This window comes from Oncorhynchus gorbuscha, linkage group LG22, assembly GCF_021184085.1.
Source record: "Oncorhynchus gorbuscha isolate QuinsamMale2020 ecotype Even-year linkage group LG22, OgorEven_v1.0, whole genome shotgun sequence".
Taxonomy (NCBI): Eukaryota; Metazoa; Chordata; class Actinopteri; order Salmoniformes; family Salmonidae; genus Oncorhynchus; species Oncorhynchus gorbuscha.
Window position 1 is genome coordinate 14,504,858 of NC_060194.1, and position 8,074 is coordinate 14,512,931.

Below are 8,074 nucleotides of genomic sequence, written 5' to 3' on the forward strand. Positions count from 1 at the left end.
ACGAATAGAAGGGAAGCACAGAGACAAGACATGATAACCAATGACAAAACATGACACTCAGAGGGGTGAAATTCAAGCAGGGCTCCCCATGTTTCCCATGTTTGGTCTGCTGACTGATGGGGGTAGGTTGGGAAGGCTAGGATGACTGGATCAGTAAACGAGATGAACTGTGACACAGGACTAATGGAAGGTGGTCCATAGAGCTTTCTTCTTCAAACCAGTGTTAACAAGTGTTAACAAACAGGGTGATGGTAGGTACACTTTAAGGTAGGGTTAGTCATTGAGGTTAAAGTGAACACTGATAATTAATTGAAAAATGCCTTGAAAAATATATTTAAAAAAATACATTGTTAAAGATCTTCATGTGATAACACTGCACTGGTAGAATGACATAACATATGCTTTAACATAGTTCCTAACACATCTAGCTTTTAGTGCCTGCTACTTACATAGTATGTGCTGAAACTACTGAAATTAACTCACACGCATACCTCTCCAGAACTAGATGTTCCTACTAACCTGTTGACCAGAGCAGCTGACAGAAGACACAGCGACAGTAACATGGGATAAAGTCCAGGCTGAAATCGACGGCTACCTGATCAGCTACAGCTCTGCTGAGGGCTCCAGTGGGGAAATCCCTGTTGGGGCAGACAGCACCTCCTACAGGCTGACTGGGCTGAGGCCTGGAGTCATCTACACAGTCTACATCTGGGCTGTCAAGGGCTCCCGGGTCAGCAGGAAGAGCTTCGTTGACGCTGAGACAGGTCACTAACTCGTCTCGTGATTCAAAGTGTTGAAAAACCCTGTAGATATGGATGTTACTTAGAATAGGAAGTGTTTGTGTTAGATAATTCATCTGGGACTATACAAAGTAGTGTTACCAGTAAAAGTGGTAAATAGATAATCAATCAAACTTGTCTCACATATCCTTAGGCATTCCACAACTGACCATCACAGAAAATGATGTATTCTAATAATATGTATACTCAAAAATAGATTACACTTCAAAATTGAAGTTTGTCTGATGTTTTTAAATCTTAATGTCAAGATTAGTACACTTTCTGCACACCATTGACTGAGTACATCCAGCTATATTCCCCAAACTCCTTGAAACAAATTTGCATTGCAAAAGCTTGAGATGATATAGTGATAATCTTTCCCAGGTAATTTAGAATTTTGCCATAGCTGCAGCTACAAAAACGGATGGCCTGTAACGTGAACTTATCTCAACAGATGATCACTTTTGAGGCCTAAAAACATCCAACAAACATTGCTATTGGGTTGTAATTCCCCAATAATTCAATATTAGTTTGTTAATTATTCTATGCAAAATACTTGTGCTACTTTTTTAACAAATCCTGACATGAAAATGATCTCGCTCTGGGAAACACAACTTTTATTCTCTCAGATGAAAAAAAAAGTAATGCATAGTAGACTGTGTATAGTAATAATCCATTTACTAATGGTTCTCCAGATCTGGATGCTCCTACTAACCTCTTTACCAGAGAAGTGACAGAAGACACAGCGACAGTAACATGGGATAAAGTCCAGGCTGAAATCGACGGCTACCTGATCAGCTACAGCTCTGCTGAGGGCTCCAGTGGGGAGATCCCTGTTGGGGCAGACAGCACCTCCTACAGGCTGACTGGGCTGAGGCCTGGAGTCATCTACACAGTCTACATCTGGGCTGTCAAGGGCTCCCGGGTCAGCAGGAAGAGCTCCACAGAAGCAGAGACAGGTTTTCTATCTGTATTGTCATGATAATCCCACACATTCATTGTCCAATGAGAGAGATAGTCATTTCTGAACAAGAGGTTATTGTGTTTTTGTTTTTCACCTTTATTTAACCAGATAGGCTAGTTCTCATTTAGGATGGTTCTCATAGGCTAGTTCTCATTTACAACTGTGACCTGGCCAAGATAAAGCAAAGCAGTGTGACATAAACAACAACACAGAGTTGTATAAACAAACATACAGTCAATAACACAATAGAAAAAGTCTATATACAGTGTATGCAAATGAGGTAAGATAAAATAAAATAATAACAATTTAGAAATTAAACACTGGGGTGATAGATGTGCAGAAGATTAATGTGCATGTAGAAAAAAAGAACAGTACGGGGATGAGGTAGTCTGATGGGCTATTTACAGATGGGCTATGTACAGGTGCAGTGATCTGTGAGCTGCTCTGACAGCTGGTGCCTACAGTTAGTGAGGGAGATTTGAGTCTCCAGCTTCAGTGATTTTTGCAATTCGTTCCAGTCATTGGCAGCAGAGAACTATAAGGAAAGGCGGCCAAAGGAGGAATTGTCTTTGGGGTGATCAGTGAAATATACTCTGCTGGAGCGTGCTACGGGTGGGTGCTGCTATGCTGACCAGTGAGCTGAGATAAGGCGGAGCTTTACCTAGCAAATATTTATAGATGACCTGGAGCCAGTGGGTTTGGCGACAAATGAAGCGAAGGCCAGCCAACGAGAGCATACAGGTCGCAGTGGTGGGTAGTATATGGGGCTTTGGTGACAAAACGGTCTGCACTGTGAGTAGAGTGTTGGAGGCTATTTTGTAAATTACATCGTCGAAGTTAAGGATCGACAGCATAGTCAGTTTTACGAGGGTATGTTTGGCAGCATGAGTGAAGGATGCTTTGGTGTGAAATAGGAAGCCGATTCTAGATTACATTTTGGATTGGAGATGCTTAATGTGAGTCTGGAAGGATAGTTTACTGTCATGTTTTGTCATTTATTATCATGTCTTGTCCATGTGCTCCCCATTCTATTCGTTTCCCTCTGCTGGTCTTATTAGGTTCTTTCCCTCTTTCTATCCCTCTCTCTCCCCCTCCCTCTCTCACTCTCTCGCTCTCTCTTCTCTCTATCGTTCCGTTCCTGCTCCCAGCTGTTCCTATTCCCCTAATCATCATTTAGCCTTCCCACACCTGTTCCCGATCCTTTTCCCTGATTAGAGTCCCTATTTCTCTCCTTGTTATTCGTTTCTGCCCTGTCGGTTCCTTGTCTAGAATTCACCGTGCTGTGTTTGTGTATCGCCCTGTCGTGTCGTGTTTTCCTCAGATGCTGCGTGGTGAGCAGGTGTCTGAGTCTGTCTGGTTCAAGTGCCTTCCCGAGGCAACCTGTTGTTCACCTGCTGTTCAAGATCGAGTCTCCAGTTTGTCCTCGTCATTTCGAGTGAAAGTTGTGTTTTTTGGATTGTATTTACTTTACTGGATTAAAGACTCTGTTTTCGCCAAGTCGCTTTTGGGTCCTCTTTCACCAGCATGACAGAAGGAACCGACCAAGGAATGGACCCAGCGACTTCAGACGCTCGTTACACTGCCGCCGAGATCCAAGGAGCCATGCTCGGCAGACACGAGCAGGAATTGTCTGCTGCTCGCCATGCCGTGGAGAACCTGGCCGCTCAGGTTTCCGACCTCTCTGGACAGTTCCAGAGTCTACGTCTCGTGCCACCTGTTACTTCCTGGCCTGCCGAGCCTCCAGAACCTAGGGTTAATAACCCACCTTGCTACTCCGGGCAGCCCACTGAGTGCCGCTCCTTTCTCACGCAGTGTGAGATTGTGTTCTCTCTCCAACCCAACACATACTCTAGAGAGAGAGCTCGGGTTGCTTACGTCATTTCACTCCTTACTGGCCGGGCTCGAGAATGGGGCACAGCTATCTGGGAGGCAAGGGCTGATTGCTCTAACAAGTTCCAGAACTTTAAAGAGGAGATGATTCGGGTTTTTGACCGTTCAGTTTTTGGTAGGGAGGCTTCTTGGGCCCTGGCTTCCTTATGCCAAGGTGAACGGTCCATAACGGATTATTCTATTGAGTTTCGCACTCTTGCTGCCTCTAGTGAGTGGAACGAGCCGGCGCTGCTCGCTCGTTTTCTGGAGGGACTCCACGCAGTGGTTAAGGATGAGATTCTCTCCCGGGAGGTTCCTTCAGATGTGGACTCTTTGATTGCTCTCGCCATCCGCATAGAACGACGGGTAGATCTTCGTCACCGGGCTCGTGGAAGAGAGCTCGCATCAACGGTGTTTCCCTGCTCCGCATCGCAACCATCTCCCTCCTCTGGCTCAGAGACTGAGCCCATGCAGCTGGGAGGGATTCGCATCTCGACTAAGGAGAGGGAACGGAGGATTACCAACCGCCTGTGTCTCTATTGCGGAGTTGCTGGACATTTTGTTAATTCATGTCCAGTAAAAGCCAGAGCTCATCTGTAAGCGGAGGGCTACAGGTGAGCGCAACTACTCAAGTCTCTCCATCAAAATCCTGTACTACTTTGTCGGTCCATCTACGCTGGACCGGTTCGGGTGCTACATGTAGTGCCTTGATAGACTCTGGGGCTGAGGGTTGTTTCATGGACGAAGCATGGGTTCGGAAACATGACATTCCTTTCAGAGAGTTAGAGAAGCCTACGCCCATGTTCGCCTTAGATGGTAGTCATCTTCCCAGTATCAGATTTGAGACACTACCTTTAACCCTCACAGTATCTGGTAACCACAGTGAGACTATTTCTTTTTTTGATTTTCCGTTCACCGTTTACACCTGTTGTTTTGGGTCATCCCTGGCTAGTATGTCATAATCCTTCTATTAATTGGTCTAGTAATTCTATCCTATCCTGGAACGTTTCTTGTCATGTGAAGTGTTTAATGTCTGCCATCCCTCCCGTTTCTTCTGTCCCTACTTCTCAGGAGGAACCTGGCGATTTGACAGGAGTGCCGGAGGAATATCATGATCTGCGCACGGTCTTCAGTCGGTCCCGAGCCAACTCCCTTCCTCCTCACCGGTCGTATGATTGTAGTATTGATCTCCTTCCGGGGACCACTCCTCCTCGGGGTAGACTATACTCTCTGTCGGCTCCCGAACGTAAGGCTCTCGAGGATTATTTGTCTGTGTCTCTTGACGCCGGTACCATAGTGCCTTCTTCCTCTCCGGCCGGGGCGGGGTTCTTTTTGTTAAGAAGAAGGACGGTACTCTGCGCCCCTGCGTGATTATCGAGGGCTGAATGACATAACGGTTAAGAATCGTTATCCGCTTCCCCTTATGTCATCAGCCTTCGAGATTCTGCAGGGAGCCAGGTGCTTTACTAAGTTGGACCTTCGTAACGCTTACCATCTCGTGCGCATCAGAGAGGGGGACGAGTGGAAAACGGCGTTTAACACTCCGTTAGGGCATTTTGAGTACCGGGTTCTGCCGTTCGGTCTCGCCAATGCGCCAGCTGTTTTTCAGGCATTAGTTAATGATGTTCTGAGAGACATGCTGAACATCTTTGTTTTTGTCTATCTTGACGATATCCTGATTTTTCTCCGTCACTCGAGATTCATGTTCAGCACGTTCGACGTGTTCTACAGCGCCTTTAGAGAATTGTCTCTACGTAAAGGCTGAGAAGTGCTCTTTCATGTCTCCTCCGTTACTTTTCTCGGTTCCGTTATTTCCGCTGAAGGCATTCAGATGGATTCCGCTAAGGTCCAAGCTGTCAGTGATTGGCCCGTTCCAAGGTCACGTGTCGAGTTGCAGCGCTTTTAGGTTTCGCTAATTTCTATCGGCGTTTCATTCGTAATTTCGGTCAAGTTGCTGCCCCTCTCACAGCTCTTACTTCTGTCAAGACGTGTTTTAAGTGGTCCGGTTCCGCCCAGGGAGCTTTTGATCTTCTAAAAGAACGTTTTACGTCCGCTCCTATCCTCGTTACTCCTGACGTCACTAGACAATTCATTGTCGAGGTTGACGCTTCAGAGGTAGGCGTGGGAGCCATTCTATCCCAGCGCTTCCAGTCTGACGATAAGGTTCATCCTTGCGCTTATTTTTCTCATCGCCTGTCGCCATCTGAGCGCAACTATGATGTGGGTAACCGTGAACTGCTCGCCATCCGCTTAGCCCTAGGCGAATGGCGACAGTGGTTGGAGGGGCGACCGTTCCTTTGTCGTTTGGACAGACCATAAGAACCTTGAGTACATCCGTTCTGCCAAACGACTTAATGCCCGTCAAGCTCGTTGGGCGTTGTTTTTCGCTCGTTTCGAGTTTGTGATTTCTTACCGTCCGGGTAGCAAGAACACCAAGCCTGATGCCTTATCCCGTCTGTTTAGTTCTTCTGTGGCTTCTACTGATCCCGAGGGGATTCTTCCTTATGGGCGTGTTGTCGGGTTAACAGTCTGGGGAATTGAAAGACAGGTTAAGCAAGCACTCACGCACACTGCGTCGCCGCGCTTGTCCTAGTAACCTCCTTTTCGTTCCTGTTTCCACTCGTCTGGCTGTTCTTCAGTGGGCTCACTCTGCCAAGTTAGCTGGTCATCCCGGTGTTCGAGGCACTCTTGCGTCTATTCGCCAGCGCTTTTGGTGGCCGACTCAGGAGCGTGACACGCGCCGTTTCGTGGCTGCTTGTTCGGACTGCGCGCAGACTAAGTCGGGTAACTCTCCTCCTGCCGGTCGTCTCAGACCGCTCCCCATTCCTTCTCGACCATGGTCTCACATCGCCCTAGACTTCATTACCGGTCTGCCTTTGTCTGCGGGGAAGACTGTGATTCTTACGGTTGTCGATAGGTTCTCTAAGGCGGCACATTTCATTCCCTCGCTAAACTTCCTTCCGCTAAGGAGACGGCACAAATCATTATCGAGAATGTATTCAGAATTCATGGCCTCCCGTTAGACGCCGTTTCAGACAGAGGCCCGCAATTCACGTCACAGTTTTGGAGGGAGTTCTGTCGTTTGATTGGTGCGTCCGTCAGTCTCTCTTCCGGGTTTCATCCCCAGTCTAACGGTCAAGCAGAGAGGGCCAATCAGACGATTGGTCGCATACTACGCAGCCTTTCTTTCAGAAACCCTGCGTCTTGGGCAGAACAGCTCCCCTGGGCAGAATACGCTCACAATTCGCTTCCTTCGTCTGCTACCGGGTTATCTCCGTTTCAGAGTAGTCTGGGTTACCAGCCTCCTCTGTTCTCATCCCAGCTTGCCGAGTCCAGCGTTCCCTCCGCTCAAGCGTTTGTCCAACGTTGTGAGCGCACCTGGAGGAGGGTGAGGTCTGCACTTTGCCGTTACAGGGCACAGACTGTGAGAGCCGCCAATAAACGCAGGATTAAGAGTCCAAGGTATTGTTGCGGCCAGAGAGTGTGGCTTTCCACTCGCAACCTTCCTCTTACGACAGCTTCTCGTAAGTTGACTCCCAGGTCGTCAATCCTGTCGCTGTGCGACTGCTTCTTCCGCGACATCTTCGTCGCGTCCATCCTGTCTTCCATGTCTCCTGTGTCAAGCCCTTTCTTCGCACTCCCGTTCGTCTTCCCTCCCCCTCCCGTCCTTGTCGAGAGCGCACCTATTTACAAGGTACATAAGATCATGGACATGCGTTCTCGGGACGGGGTCACCAATACTTAGTGGATTGGGAGGGTTACGGTCCTGAGGAGAGGAGTTGGGTTCCGTCTCGGGACGTGCTGGACCGTTCACTCATTGATGATTTCCTCCGTTGCCGCCAGGATTCCTCCTCGAGTGCGCCAGGAGGCGGTCGGTGAGTGGGGGGGTACTGTCATGTTTTGTCATTTATTATCATGTCTTGTCCATGTGCTCCCCATTCTATTCGTTTCCCTCTGCTGGTCTTATTAGGTTCTTTCCTTTCTATCCCTCTCTCTCCCCTCCCTCTCTCACTCTCTCGCTCTCTCTTCTCTCTATCGTTCCGTTCCTGCTCCCAGCTGTTCCTATTCCCCTAATCATCATTTAGCCTTCCCACACCTGTTCCCGATCCTTTTCCCTGATTAGAGTCCCTATTTCTCTCCTTGTTATTCGTTTCTGCCCTGTCGGTTCCTTGTCTAGAATTCACCGTGCTGTGTTTGTGTATCGCCCTGTCGTGTCGTGTTTTCCTCAGATGCTGCGTGGTGAGCAGGTGTCTGAGTCTGTCTGGTTCAAGTGCCTTCCCGAGGCAACCTGTTGTTCACCTGCTGTTCAAGATCGAGTCTCCAGTTTGTCCTCGTCATTTCGAGTGAAAGTTGTGTTTTTTGGATTGTATTTACTGGATTAAAGACTCTGTTTTCGCCAAGTCGCTTTTGGGTCCTCTTTCACCAGCATGACAGTTTACAGTCTAGCCAAACACCTAGGTAT

The 8,074-nt window shown here is 48.0% G+C and overlaps 1 pseudogene; it reads left to right on the top strand.

The window, feature by feature from the left end:
* Positions 1–711, top strand: part of LOC124009084 — a 17,160-nt pseudogene extending 16,449 nt beyond the window's left edge.
* The last annotated feature ends 7,363 nt before the right edge of the window (positions 712–8,074 follow it).